The sequence below is a fragment of the Ptychodera flava genome, unplaced genomic scaffold (assembly GCF_041260155.1).
Source record: "Ptychodera flava strain L36383 unplaced genomic scaffold, AS_Pfla_20210202 Scaffold_30__1_contigs__length_3116999_pilon, whole genome shotgun sequence".
NCBI classification, from domain to species: domain Eukaryota; kingdom Metazoa; phylum Hemichordata; class Enteropneusta; family Ptychoderidae; genus Ptychodera; species Ptychodera flava.
Window position 1 is genome coordinate 1,331,517 of NW_027248352.1, and position 16,390 is coordinate 1,347,906.

Genomic DNA, 16,390 nt, shown 5'->3' on the forward strand with positions numbered 1-16,390 from the left:
AAGTTTGTAGACACTGCACTGGCTAGCAGAAACAAGATAACTAAATCCGTTCTATGGCTACACAGTCAAATCATGCTACATTGGCTTAGAAGTGACAAAACACTACCACGCTTCATCAGAAACCGAGTGAACGAAATTCGCACAGCAATACCGAATGCTACTTTCAAATACTGCCCGACGCGGGACAACCCAGCTGACGTCCTCACCCGGGGTATTAACTCAAAGCAACTAAAGGAATCACAGCTATGGTGGAACGGACCGTACTGGTTGAAAACCGGTGACTGGCCAGTATCAAGGCTAATCACAGACACAGACGCGAACGAACAGGAAACGGTTATGGTAGTGAAGGTAAACCCTACTACAAACCACGTGAACACAGACAAAACGCACACGGGAATTACCAAGATCATTGATGTAAATCTTTACAGTTCCCTAACTCGACTGCGAAGGGTACCAGCATTACTTCTACGTTTTGTCGCAAATCTGTGGAATCCTAACAATCGGGTATTAAACCGGTGAAATAACCGCTAGAGAAATCAAATCCGCTGAGAAACTTTGGATCATCGGCGTCCAATCAGAATGCTACGCAGATGAACTCAGACTACTCAAATCAAATGAGAGAAAACACGGACAACTTGTCAAACAGCTGAAACTCTTTCTTGATGAAGATCAAATTGTCCGCTGTGGAGGTCGTCTTCACAACTCGCCGCTGACGGAAACAGCAAAATTTCCTGCATTGATACTGAAGTACCATCACTTCACGCGCCTCATCGTGTTGTATCATCATCGTCGTTCCAAGCACATCGGCTTACAAGGAACAGTCACAACACTACGCCAATACTATTGGATACCAAGTATTCGCATTGTTGTGAAATCAGTCACACGTCATTGTGTCACTTGCAAATTCGTAATCGGACAATCATATCAGGCACCTATAAGGCCACCACTACCCAAGATGAGAGTTACCGATCACCCAGCATTTACCGTAACAGGTGTCGATTTTACAGGGGAACTCTACGTTAAATCGGAAATCAGCAAGGAAACCAAACGCTATGTTTGTTTATTCACCTGCGCTACGACACGAAGTGTACACTTAGAATTAGTGGAAAACATGAGTACTGGTGCATTTCTACGAGCATTTCGTCGCTTCGCTGCCGACGCTCATTACCACATCGCATGTTGAGTGACAACGCATCAACATATCATGCAGCAGCGAAGGAAATTCACGAAATCATGAACTCTCCATCTGTAAGGGGATTTCTCGCGAACCACCTCGTCCAATGGGACTTCATACCGAAGCGAGCCCCTGGTTCGGGGGTTCTGGGAACGGTTGATTGGCATTACAAAATTATGCCTGAAGAAAGTACTGCGACGAGCTTTCATATACGAAGATGAGCTAAGAACACTACTCACAGAGATCGAAGCAGTAATTAACGATCGGCCACTGACTTACGTGTACGGCGACTGCAACGAACCCCTACCTCTAACTCCGTCGCAACTCATCGTCGGCCGAACAATTACCACTTTACCGTACGACGACATCGACGTTGACGAACTACGCGATCCAAACTACATGTCGCAAATTGTCTTTAAGGAGAGATATCATTGTCTTTCAAGACTTTTAGAGCAATTTTACGCTCGTTGGAGTGACGAATACTTAACTGAACTGAAGGAACGATACTTTAATTGCGTGAAGGGCTTCACTACTAATGAAATCAAAGTCTGAGATGTTGTACTCATACACGACGATCAGAAGAAACGTCCGCAATGGAAATCAGCCATTGTACTGAAACTGAAAGCTGGTAACGACGGGTTTGTTCGCTCAGCTGAAATTAAAATGGCAAACGGACGTAACAACCGACGTATCACCAATTAATTCACCTTGAAATAAACACTAGCGATGGCAAAGGAACCAGCCCAGCAACAGATCTCTCAGATTGCTCTACAACTAATCACATCCGACGCTCATCCAGACGAGCAACAGAGGAAGCCATGAGACGAATCAAGGAGTGGAACAGAGTAATTGCCACGGAACACTGACAGACAATTAAAGTCGTATTGAGTTTCACGTGTTAACTTTATCAGAACTTTGATGGACAGTTCTCATGCAAGAAAATAGTTATGCTTGCAACTTTTCATGTTTCAATAGTTCATTGAATTTCATATTTGTTGAGTTAAGTAAATTGATATTTCGCGGGCCGGAGTAAATGTCGGGAACGAACTCTGAGCACAGTAAAAGTATCAAACTATCTGTCAATCATTACGTTAGTATTCACCTCCGGTCACGTGACTAAGAGTTATTAGGCTTTAGAACTTTCTAGTCTTCATGGCGTGCAGACGTGCGTTGTGTTGCAGCGCCTCGTTGTACTTGCACTGAAGCCAGTCAATAAAGTTCACGTTCAAGTTCAACCAGGTTTATGTCTTCCCTCTCTATCCATCTCACGAACCTAATCAACCACAATATATTGTAGCAGTAGTTCATCGTAGCTGTAGTAATAAAGTTTGAAGAAATACAGTCGACGCCTCTGTCTCCATCACTTGAACTCAAAAGATCCTGCTTCGTAAACAATCCCACACAAATTGAAGGTTTGTTTTGAAAATTGTACTAATCATAATGGAATCTGTAGTTTATACACAAAGCATGATCAAATCATAATCTTTTTCTCTTTTCTCTATGCAAACTCAGTATAAGATAGCAACTTGCACCAATATTAAACAAAAAATTGATGCAGTATCATATTTTCTGCACAAAAAAGTCAAGATATTTTTCATTAGGCGAAATAAATTGTGCTGTTCCGACAACATGGCTTTCAAAATTAGGGTAGGTAGGTTGGTAGTAATTTTCTTTCAAATATTTTTATTTTTAAATACCCATTTATCAGAGGTTCAAACCTTGCAGCTGTTAACAGTTCCATCATCAGATTGACTACTGGTTGACGAGTATGTCTGTTTGAATGCAACCGGCTGAATCATATTTCTTTGACAGCAAATTTTACTATTACAGTACGTCCAGTTTCAGACCTGCTTGTCTTCCTTGGTGCAAAATATAACTTAACATGAATCAAAGTTTTTTTTGGCTCTCGTAATGCCTCATCTTTCGCTGTGGCTCAGAACAAAAGTGAATTTACTTCACGTTGAAGTTAATCGTAGCATGGATCTTACCCTGTGCACGATGCTGTGTATTACCGGCGTTATACTGCGACCGCCACAGCCCTGCTGGCTCTCATAGGAAAATCCGGCGACCGCAGTCCCGGTTCGTACCGCGCACGAAAAAAACTACCTTTTCTAACTATTTTCGGCCGAAATCAACTCGATTCCGCTCTTTGCCTACCTGAATAACTCAATCACTCACAGCCTGCACAAATATTTGCTCTCGTGACTTCCCAAACCTCAATGGTCCACTAGATAAATATATGTTTGGTACATGGTGTTTTACATTCAGAAAAACCTTGGTGGTTTTAATCAAGAATTTGTTCGAAAGTTCGTTTCCGAATTACAGCAGACCCCCCCCCCCCCAAAAAAAAAACGATCTTGCCTTGCCATGATCACATTTTCAAATATACGTAACAGTACAGTACATGTGGCACAAGACCACTAATTAATTTCCCATAGGCCACCACAGAAGCGTTGAGCTCGATTTTCCTATTTTAAAACATTCAGCGGCACGAATCCTCTTAACAGGTGTTAGGTCAATGTCAGCTTGACTACTGATGAATTTTTCGTGTGGGCAAGTCCACGGAAATTTTGAGATAGCGATGAAAATAGCGCCCTCAGTGGTGTTTTTGACAAAATTCAGGCTTATTGTTATGATTTCTATTAGCCCTAGAACTCCTCATATTACCACCGAATGCTTCAGCCATTATTCACAACAGTCTGCATTTTGATTCAGGCAGAAAAATATCTTTACAAAAATTCTTGACATTAAAGTTCAAACTAAACAAGCATCCATGCAGGTATCAAAACTTCAAGGTCTGCACTATTTTTCTTCCGAACTATCTTCGTGGGGAGTGAATTAGTGATCTTGTGCCAATGTATTGCCTATCGCTGGCTGCCATAATGTTTGTAACGTAGGTGCAACGATGAATGACGTAATAGGTTTCCAGCTAGTTCTCGCGTGATATTCTCTTTACTTCTCGCGTGAGTGATTTTACGGGTTTTTTTCTTTCTTTCGTTTTTCACTTCTGCATCTACGTAGCTCTAAAAGTCTAGGGTCGGCGGGTAAAAGTAGGGTAATTCGGGTTATTTTAACAGCACAATTTTTGGGCCTTATTATTGATGCAACATTTTTCCTTCCTGTTAATGTTATAGGTTTTTAAATAAACAAAATGCAGTTTTGTCACTAATAGCTGTGCTTATATGCTTCCAACGATACAAGAACAGGTCCTTTCAGATACGGCACACATCGGATTTGGTTACAACTTAGTAAATATAGCTCTCCAGGAGATGTCGTTAGATGGCTGGCAACGGTCTGAAGTTATTAAGTTACCGCTGTTTTCCATTTGATATAAGTGATTGACATCAATCTATGTATAACAGTTCTTGACATCTGGTTATTCATTTTATCATATACCTAGATTCATGTGCCTGTGTAAAGCTATGGGCAAAAGCGCCCTAACATCCGTGCAATTTTGTACGTATCACGCCCCGTCCCAATGCCCGTATTTGTATGGACGCTTCAAATTCCAAACCAACATTTGTATTTAGAACGGTTCAATATAAACAACAGTGCGCCAGATTCAAAACTTGTAGTCAGGCATAGGCAATGGGATCGCGTGCATTTCTGCACTACCATCATTCTGTTTACTATGCGCAGTGCTATCCGCAAACATCTCATTCTAGACTTGCTCTTATTCTGTGGGCATTAAGTATCAAAACATAATAAATTGAAGGACTAAACATCAGTAGACCATCGCGTCAATGGTAAGCTGTTGCGTAGCTCGTGGGATTAAACTATTGTAACTCATTTGCGGAGAAAAGCCAGGTGACTTGGGGCCAGTCTATATCCATTTGTACACAAAGCCAGCGCGAGATAAGAAACACGTTACTCGCTCAAGATCGTAATGGCGACATCGCGGTGGTGGCATCGAATGCTATTTCTAAATTCTAGTGAAATCTAGTGTATACCAAGTGCGTGCCTGTTCAGTGTAAATCACAGTAATTAACGTCACGCTTTTGTCTTTCTTACACCTCGATTTCAACCTGTAGCTCAGTGGTCATGTAAAGTAAAGTAAGCCTTTATTGAAATCGTATCCCAGTTTGGATCTTGATCATAAAGTACAATAAAGGTTTTACAAAAACAACAATGAAAGAATATATATATTTAGGGGTTATTACACGAAGTTTGGGCGATACCGCGTCGTATTCGAGTGATGTGTCCGTATTTTGACGAGTTGCGCAGCAACGAGTCAAAATAAGGACACGTCACGAGAATACGACGCCGTATTGCCCAAACTTTGTGTAATAACCCCTTTATCATACATGCATGCTTTAATTATGACTGTTTTCTTCGGACGTTCCGAAATTAGCGACGAAATAAACTGAAATCGACCTTGCTTGCTTATCGCTGTACTGATAAAAAGTTGGTTGCTAAGGAGTGATAGCAACCGTATCACTTCTTGATATTATTCCGCTGTTGGGCCATTCCACTTCAAAGAAGGTTTATGCCACACTTTTAAAGCGAACAATTTGAATATAAAGATGTCGACACAGGTTTTCACACTTTGAAGAAGATTTATTTTTTACTTGAAATGGCGGTGGATTTAAAAAAATAGGCTGGAGTGTGTAAAATGAGTGTGTTTTCGTGTTTTGAAATATACACCCATCCCTTCGCGAAAGTTATGAGGCCGGCCAAGATTGGGTCAAAATACTCGCGCCGCGCCAACGTTCGATTTCAAACTCGATCATGTAGATCGACCAGCTGAGAGCATAAATTAAGCAAGCAGCTCTGCGACATCATCTATGAATGCACAGTGGATATAATAGCCGTACCAGTCAGTTTATCTCCAAGAATTATACATGTCCTCAGACGTCAAATATGCCGAATTTACCATCTTAGAAAGGAATTTGTGAGCGGATTAGGGAAAACGTGAAGTGAGTACACTGTAAGCCGTAGCGTCGTAACTCGTTCGTGATTTTGTTGCTGTACGAATAAAACATTTCAAAGGTATTTACATCGTCTGCTCGTATACTTTCGTCACTGGCTTGCCTAAATAGAACTAAATTTCTTTCACAACAACCTAAACAAAAGTTGTACTTTCCCTAGTATCTTACATTGTCTCCGAAACCCGCACCGGCGGGACCGGACACCATCATGACCTGTGAATCTCACTGACAGGTACAAATCGGAAATATAACATGTGCACATTGTCTGTCGTGAGTATTTTCAGTGCGGTTGCATTTTTATGGCTCATTTATGGTTGTAAACGATGTAATTCATCACTCAGATACTTAAACTCGTCAACAGGAAACTTTTCGTATAGCGGTTCTGTCAATCGAGATCGTAATCTTCGGCAGCGCAAAGTAGACGAAAACACCACCGTATGGGATTGGCCGTGAACGATGACAGGTGTCGGGTCGGCAAAACATCTACATTTTCAATGCGTTCGTTTGTATGTTTTTGGTACAACTACTTGTACCTAAGTGCGATGCCCATGAACTGACTGCAAAGAACAAAATTTTGACCATAAATCACATTCACAATGACGTTTCGAAGTGTCACAAGTCTACGTCTAAGTTTTACATGTATGTGAACATCCCAGCGAAGGTCACGCGTACGCGTAGCTGTAAGTAGTTCGGTTACAGTGAAAATATAATTCGTATTTTCACTAGTTAAAATACGGGTTCATACTAGTAGCGTCTAAACGATAGGAGAATGGCAATACAGGCATAGCATGTATGATAAATATATATATATATATATATATATATATATATATATATATATATATATATATATATGAGGTCAACATATTAAAGGTTCATAAATAGTTTACTTTGTTTTTTTCATTTTGTTTTGTCTGAGTTTAAAACATGTAGGCCTTTGTATGTATTTTCCCAATTCACATAGTGATGCTTTATCTGTCCTCATCATGTCTAATGTCTGTGTAGTTTTTGCAATGAAAAAGAAAATGTATCTCATCTTCTACTATGTTGCACGCGTGCTCAAGAAATCTGCAGTTAGGCCAAAACAAATGACGTCATTATTTATGTCAATCAGAGACGGGGATCGGCCATCGCTTTTCTGAAAAATTGACACAAATGGCGATGAATTCTTGATACCGCACGCACTTTTATCTCCAAGAGAATGCAAAATATTATGTTAAGTACATATTTATCATTCAATAAGGTATATGATAAAACTTTAACGGCCTGACACTGGTTTTGTGGACCTTGAACGTACGGCGTACGGGCCCTCGCACGATTGGTGTCTTCCACCTTGTGACCTCAGTCCGCGAAACTCCTATCAAAGCCGTAAAGACTAAAAAGTCTGAAATACATTCATAGCATATTCGAAGTACTGTATTCAAACTTTAAATTAGAAATTCATATACTACATACAATTGACATGTCAATAATTTCGTAAATAACAGAGTGACAGAATGTCGACAGTGTAACTTTCTGGAAATATATATATATATATATATATATATATATATATATATATATATATATATATATATATATATATATTATATATATATATATATAATATATATATATATATATGTGTGTGTCTGTGTCTGTGTCTGTGTCTGTGTCTGTGTGTGTCTGTGTGTCTGTGTGTCTGTGTCTGTGTCTGTCTGTCTGTCTGTCTGTCTGGTTTACCTTAATGTATTAGGGTCAGCCTATTTTCGAAAGTTGGAATGGAGTCAGCAACTTTTTCATGTCCGCAAAAATTATCCACCGCCCCAAGGCTGCAAAAACTGACCAGTCCTTAAATACATGTAGTTGGGTTCCTTTTTTGGAGCAGATAACTTTCGTTTCGACCAGCTAATGTTCGTACGATCACATTTCGTTGAACATACGGATACAATTTTGAAACTCCGTGCTAAATAATGAACAACTCAAGTCGTATTAATATTCCCGATTGTTTGTTTTAGAAAGAGAAAATCATGGAAAGAACATATCAAACGAAACCCCTCTAAGAAACCCCTCTAATAACCTCTGTGTGATGAAAAGTATTCTATTTGACCTCATGCACTGACACCTTTAACCCATATCGTGAATTAAAGCGCAGTGGTCGTCGCGCTGCGCGCGCGCGATTTTTTTGTTGATAAACATAAATGTTTGTAAAACATAAGTCTTCTCAACTTCAATCGGAGTGAGATTGGAGCGGTCCCTCACTTCGTTAACGCCGTTGTAAGACTCAACATCATGCAATAATAAAATATTAAGTTCGGAAACTAACTTCAGTGATGTATTTCTATCAATAAACCCATGTAAGGCTACGAACATTGAGACACTCTGCAAATTATGTCGCTGAGTTTACTGCATGCAGTCACAGTGAACAAATGGGTTTGATCGCGCGCGGTCACGCTGGTTGTACCATATTTTTTACATCCATGGTTGTACACAATGCTATGTACAGCACAGTAAAAATACATCACCAAAATGATCGGCACACAGTCCATGTAGCCGACAATTAGATGCAAATAATTTGCAGTTAAGGTCTCCTCAACTAACTTTCAGCTGGTTGTTCACTTTCTACTATTTTTATAGTATTTATACAAAGACACAGACTTATTCTACCTGCAACTTAAACTGATAGTGATTTTGTAGCTCATTCTTTACCATTTTTCATAGTTTTCGGTAGCCGGTAACAGACACTTCGTGTTCGTGTCGGCTACATGGACGATCTGCCAAATGATCAACATTGTTTATATATATATATGTAGACCAGCAACAAGCACAATGCCCAACGGCAAGCCAGAGCAGGACACGGGAGATGCTGTTGCAACGATAAGGGAGAAGCTCACCGCGTTGACGTACACGGATATATGAGAGAATCCGGTCCCACAACCAGCTGCACAACGTACCGGCCCCGCGACGACTTGGCCCACGACCCACTGTTGATCACCATTTCGTGGCAAGAAATAGTCAAATGACAGGACACAATAGACAAAACGAGCGGGTTTTCGCGGCATTTGGCAGGAAAATTGCACGGCTACACATAGGGACGTATTGAGAGATCCTGTGCACGGTCATGGCAGAGATCCAACGGCTAGCTAGTGTAGGCCTACCGGTGCTACGAAAACGCTCTCGCAGAAATTTGTATGGCAAAAAGCTGTCATGATATCGTTATACCATATGCAAATTTGTTGTCAACTTACTTTATATTTCAGGCGGGATAACCATTAAGTGAGATATGTTGCTGATAAAAATGACTCGTGAACTGACTTTACAATTTAAAAACTGAAAACTGTGAAAGTATGTGCATTTTTTGGATATTTATGTTGTTGACGAATTTCATCATGTCAAGGCACTTCAGCAATTTTGGCTCTGACGCTTTGCTGCACAAAGCTCTTGCACAACATATTGAATTGGAACTATTTCATTCAGGAGGCTTCTGCGAAGCATCTTGTAATGATATGAATAAAAATGTCGCTTTCTGCAATACTTTCTTGTCAATCAATGTTCGTGAATACACGAGAGCGTGTTTGCTATAATAACCTTATGGAAGTCTAAAAATCAGAGTTGAAGAATCATGAGAAGTTTTAAAGCTTCAAATCCGTCACTAGCTTGAACATAATACCACGGGGTCACACACGCGTACTGCAGTGTTCTCCCTAAATAAAGTAACTAGGGGCGTGGCGCCCTCTTGTAAATATTGAGCGCCCCCTTGCCAGAAATGAAAAAAAAATGAAAAAAAAAAATGTACGGGAAAAAAGTTGACAGTGATTTACAAGTAAAATGCAAGCGCGAGCGTCGATCCTGCATGCTACAAACGTAATTCTCATCGATCTTGAAAAACTCGCGAGTTTGTGATGTCATCCGAGATCATAAGCCCATGTGCAACTCATCGAGGTGTCATAATCTTCCAGATTGGCGCACAGAATAGTAATATTTCACGCTCAAAATACATTAGCGTTCTGGGACGCGAGTGATCAAGCTGACGTTTCTTTGTTTGGACTCTAACAATGCTGGCGCCACGAAATACCAGCACAGTATCGACAACATGATCTCATTTGAACACATTTGAAAGAATTATCCAGTAACTTATTTTTCTCATGGAGGTATTCTGCGTACTACCCCCATGTCCTAGTAGACGTATACCATTTAGGACATAAATTTGTGTCCTAAACCCCAGCGTCACTCACGTTGATTGGTAGGGCTTATGTCCCTATGTCCCATCTGCGTTCATTCATTGGCTGCCTTTATGTCCTCAAGTCTCATTAATATTTACTGTTCCGAATGCAACTCATTCATTGGCCGCCATATGTTCTTGTCCCTGCCTCACTTTCGAGTGTTCCTTGTCTCGTTCTGCCATGTGCTCATTACTGTAACGCATCTGCGAGCCTAGCCAATCATTACCAGACAGCTAAGAACGTAGTCGCAACGTTTGTGAAGACAAATTTGTCTTTGCACCTGCGCTGCACTTAATCTCATTGTCAGGAAGCTCCGGCATCAAAGTTGTCTGCATTCCCCTGACACGTGGACATGCAACACGTGGAAATATTGTTCTTATTAGATGTAAATATTTCAGTCAGTAAAAATATGCTGCTTCTTACCACCGTTTTTCTCGAGGGTCTACGTTCTTACCAAATAAACAACTTTGGAGTTACACTCTTCAGCTACAGATTCATTTGTACAACAAAATGCTTGCCATCGGATTGTGTATTAAAGCTCCATTAGCTGTCCCATTTAGCTTTTTCAGTATTGTTCTCCGTTTTGACTCCAGTTTCTGGTGTTAATCCCTGGGCTATGATGAAATAAATACCAAATGCATACCTTTTCGATGTAGTCTAAATGGATATAATCAGGCGTTATTGTTGAATACTGTATTCAAGTCCGGACTAGAATTCATTTATCAACAGTAACAATGGTCATTACACATGTACTGGGTGTGTTGACAAGCAGTCTGAGAGTAATGGACACTTTAAATAAGCATAGCACAGGTATTAGGATGAGAAACTATAGTAGATTTACAGAACTAAAATACTGAAAAAATAGTCAAAAGTTACAGCTCATGTCCCTTTAATTCCGAATTGATAATAAAGGACTGCATCATTGATTCCAGATGATCCATGTACATGATTGTATAACGTAGTCAGCATCTTTAATTAGACTAGCTCTTTAAAAAAATAGTTTGTTCGGACATTCACGTCTGTTGATGATTATTTTCGCAATCGTCCACAGATCCAATGTTGGTGTACATATATCATCGAAATGAGCAAGGTAAATCTGTATTTGATCCATTCGATGCGAAACAAAGATTACAAGACATTAGCTGTGGAGGGCAATTCATGCGCCTGTTGTGCACCTGTTTGAAGTTACTTTGACAAAATTCCGGGCAATCAGAAACAACCCTGCTAGATGCCGCGCATTTCCCGAATAAACTTGAGACTTTGAAAAAGAACACGATACCTTCAACGGAGGAATTTTTTTTTAATTTCTGGCGAATGTTGACTATGCTTTTGGTAGAGGAGCTGCGGTAACCACAGAGACAAACAAAGACGGGGGGTGATTATATGACCATTTAGCAATCGTAAAGAGGTACTATATTTGACCTAAGATTGTCATGGCGATACGTTGTGTTTGAATCCATCATAATTGGCGGCTTCACAAAGGTTACTGTCAGTCATTGTTCGAAAGTGATGAATGAAACACCTGGAGTCTGGGACTGCTTTGCTAAGCGCGCAGATACATTTGTATATTACAGTAATGAGCACATGGCAGAACGAGACAAGGAACACTCGAAAGTGAGGCAGGGACAAGAACATATGGCGGCCAATGAATGAGTTGCATTCGGAACAGTAAATATTAATGAGACTTGAGGACATAAAGGCAGCCAATGAATGAACGCAGATGGGACATAGGGACATAAGACCTACCAATCAACGTGAGCGACGCTGGGGTTTAGGACACAAATTTATGTCCTAAATGGTATACGTCTATTGTGTTTCAACCAATCGTAATATTGAGCCGTTGTTATCATTTTAATTTATTCATGGGTGGGTTTGAAACAAAAGAATTGTAGCAAGCCACGCACGGGCAAGTGATAATGTCTACTTCTGAATCTTTTCTAATGTCGGTAAATCAAAGAATTGTCCTATTATATTCTTTATGGCGTCGACATCCGACATAGCCAAGATACTGTATATATAGACACACTAACGCACTGGAATAAGGAGAACTGGAGGACCGATAACCACGGTCACTCTCTAGTGGAGTGACCGAGACAGGACATTCACTCAGAAACTAGAACTTTGACCGAAACAAGAACTTTGGATCACGATCACTCTCTAGTGGAGTGACCGAAACTAGTACCTAGGATCAACTAAGACTCATGCATCAGCGGCTGGGCCTGTAGGCCAAGTTATGGTTCCGTATTCAATAAATAAGTTCCAGTTATACATCAGCACTCGTCGTCAGATCCAGCTTCTTTCTTTATATTACGACATGGTGGAGATACCAAACCCGATGCGAAAACTGACTTTGGGTCGTCAGTCACCGCTCGTCGCCAAGCGAGAAGCCCTAAGATTAATTCCCCGAAGCACGAAAGTCACCACTGCCAAGCAGACCACTTTGCCGACGAGCGAGTTCCCTTGTGAGTAAATCCTCAACGATCCGCTCTCAATAAACTATCAACTTGAAGAGTCACATCGAGCAATTCCCCGATTACGGACATCTTGAAGACGAGGAATCCACTCTTCCTGTGACGAGGAAACGGGCCATCCATAATCAACGATGAACAATCTCCATGCAGTGGTTCTATGATGCGATCAGTAAGTTTGGAATTTAGAATGATAGGTTTGTTTAAATGATTGTATTTTCGATTAATGTGAAGACTAGAATATGCTCTCTGATATCTTTTTTATTTTAAAAGGCTCGTTAATCGCATACCCACGACAAAACAATACATAGCAAATCTTCGAGAATACTACACACGCGGGATGGAATACTGAAATATTATAACGCAAATACAAGCGGGTTGGAAATAAGGAAATTTTTTAGTACGATTCTTGGCTTTCAATTTTCGATTATATTGCCATTTCGAAACCTGCGTTTGTATACAATCACTGTGAGAACATTTTCAAACGACGAGATCGCTGAATAGAATTACTGAAAGGAAATTAACCAACCTCGGTAACTCTACAAACCAAACAGTTTTGACAGAACAACGACCAATTGAAACGAACTGAACTCAAGATACGTCAAGAAGTTAAAGATTAACTTACGGACAAAAACATAAAGACATTTTCTTGGTGCGCTAAGAACCAAACCATGAGAAGAAAATAAATGACTGAAGACACAAGGACTCAACAAGAAAGAACAAACATTACAAAAACATTTTTACTTGCATTTTTATAACTGTAACTTTTCTTTAGTGTTTTTATCAGCTGTTGAGTGACACATTATTGGCATTTGCTGTGATTTTATTGTGTGAGATCTCGTAGTGTGCGGGGTAACGGCCGGCTCCATCATACTGCCTGATGTCACACCCTCAGAAGCAAAATTCTATGTTTCACGATTCAGTATGATATCGCAATAGGAATTTTGTCTACATTATGTTGTGTTGTATTGTATATTGTTTCTTCGACATTCTAGTTTCCGTTGTGTATTCTTTTAATGTTGCATCTCATTGTTAACTCGTGCCTGTAGTTATGCAAATTACCCTTTGTATGAAATTCAGTTGTTTTACTTTCGCTAAATGCCCAAATCTGAAAACGTTCTTTTTTTTGCTTCATTCAAAACTTTAACAGTGTTTAGTCCAACAAAATATCATTTCATACACTTTCAATCACACGTTTCCGTACGACTAAGGATCTATTTGAAAGCCATTTTTGCAAAGATTTTTGGAACACCGATGCTTGGTCTCTCTATTTCCGTTTTACGCTAAGCCAGCGTGTTTTTCTCGTAAGTAAGATTTACGAACAGGCTTTATTTATTATAATGCTGACGGCAAACCAAGAGATGGTCACAAGAAGACGCACAAAGTCCGCCATCCAAATGCCTACACGCTCTTTACTATTATTCTTAGGGGCCAGACGAGCCCAATTATTACCCGCCAAAGACGCGAGGATTATTTTTAAGGTAATATCGATCATACATTTAATGATTATAAATCACACGTGTTTCAGACTTTCTTTTAAAAAAATGTACTTTGTCATATTCTCAACTCAGAGGGAACGGACGTATTATTTTGAAAATGAGGTCATTTTCTATTTCGAAATTGGCCCATGTCATAATCTTCCAAATTGGCGCACAGAATAGTAATATTTCACGCTCACAATACATTAGCGTTCTGGGTGTGGATCAAGCTGACGTTTCTTTGTATAGACTCTAACAATGCTGGCGCCACGAAATACCAGCACAGTATCGACAACATGATCTCGCTCATTTAGACATTTGAAAGAATTATCCAGTAACTTATTTTTCTCATGGAGGTATTCTGCGTACTACCCCCATGTTCTATTGTGTTTCAACCAATCGTAATATTGAGCCGTTGTTATCATTTTGATTTATTCATAGCGTGGGTTTGAAACAAAAGAATTGTAGCAAGCCACGCACGGGCAAGTGATAATTTCTACTTTTGTAATCTTTTCTAATGTCGGTAAATCAAAGTATTGTCTTATTATATTCTTTATGGCGTCGGCATCCGACATACGCAAGATACTGTATAAATAGACACACTAACGCACTGGAAAAAGGAGAACAGTTAACCACGGTCACTCTCTGGTGGAGTGACCGAGACAGGACATTCACTCAGAAACTAGAACTTTGGACCACGATCACTCTCTAGTGGAGTGACCGAAACTAGGAACTAGGACCAACTAAGACTCATGTATCAGCGGCTGGGCCTGTAGGCCCAGTTATGGTTCCGTATTCAATAAATAAGTTCCAGTTATACATCAGCACTCGTCGTCTGATCCAGCTTCTTTCCTTTACGTTATGACAGATGCATAGTTCAGGCCGTAACGTTACCATGGAGGGACCGTGCATTAGGTAACCAACATAACTGAGTAAACATGTCAAAGAGCTTGAGGGTAACCAAGGAGAGCAGAGTGCACTGAAGTTTTTTGTTTTTTGTTTTTTTGTTTGTTTTTTTTTTATAGGAGGTTAGAATTTCCTCAAAGCCGGATATGTATCAGGATGAGAACTCGTGAGTGTTATGGTGATAATTTTGACATCGATGAATAAATGTATGTCTGTCGCCATGTTTTCGTTTTCAAAAAATGTAATCTTCATTGAAATCAGTGAACTGGAATAAAAGTTATGGAACACTGTCTCAGATCTCTTTTCTTTGAGTTTTTTAAACGAAAAAATCTGAAAAAAAATCCCCAAGTGCCACTAAATAACACCATCTGTTTTTCAAAACCTCCAACGGAGTCACGTCATTCGCCCTCTTGTACAAATATCCTGGGAGAAACACTGCGTACAGCATATAATGAGACGTGCATTCCAACATTTCTTGGTAGCGGTTCGAAAACCCAGAGCTATGACCTGAGCTAAGATTGTTCAACTCGAGAGATATGATGTCATTGCACTTACTTTGGCTTGTCTTCCTTTCCATTGTCCTTTGAATTCTTCGCGAGGTACTTGGACTTGAAGACGTGGCAGCAGTCTGGCCACTTTGCTCAGTATCTGGCCTGGCTTCAGTGTCCCGCGTGTCTGGTTGGTGACCCGTCGCAAATGGAGACGGACCCATAGCTCGCATATTTGCAATGGCGGCGTCGGTTGCAGCAGCAATTCGCTGACGATCACGTCTACTGTATTCTTCGCCATTACCAGGACTTCCACTTGGACTATGACGTCGTGTACTCAACATGGTGATGATCGATTGTGGCAGTTACTGTGAACTATGTTATGCAGAGGTGCATACGATTGTACTGTGATTTTGGTTTTAAAGAAATGGATATACAGGATGTCCTAAAAGATACCCTTTGAACCCCATCGTGCGCTTTTCTGCCGAACGATGAACTTTTGACTCCTGATATAGTGATACGTTTACCCGCCCGAATCAGTCGAAAGAAGAAATTATACCGTAGTCGATATGCCCGCCACTGCAACCTAAGTGAGTATTTAGGTTGCAGTGGCGGGCATATTGACTATGGGATCAATAGATCGATCCGAAAATCGATCAACCTAGCAGACTACCCAGCTAAGGAGCGCATGTGGTTGTAGTATTGCCGAGTGAAGTACGGGTTGATATTGAAAAACGAGTGATTCA

General features: G+C 40.3%; 1 protein-coding gene across 2 annotated transcripts in view; it reads right to left on the bottom strand.

Moving 5' to 3' along the window:
* LOC139127275 (uncharacterized) overlaps positions 1 to 16,080 on the bottom strand; it is a 53,107-nt gene extending 37,027 nt beyond the window's left edge. Inside the window, exon 1 of one of the 2 annotated variants that reach the window (XM_070693188.1) lies at positions 15,712 to 16,080. The gene's annotated coding sequence lies outside the window, so the exon portion shown is untranslated. The remainder of the gene's footprint in view (positions 1 to 15,711) is intronic. The other variant, XM_070693189.1, reaches the window with a different exon arrangement.
* Between the last annotated feature and the right edge of the window lie 310 nt (positions 16,081 to 16,390).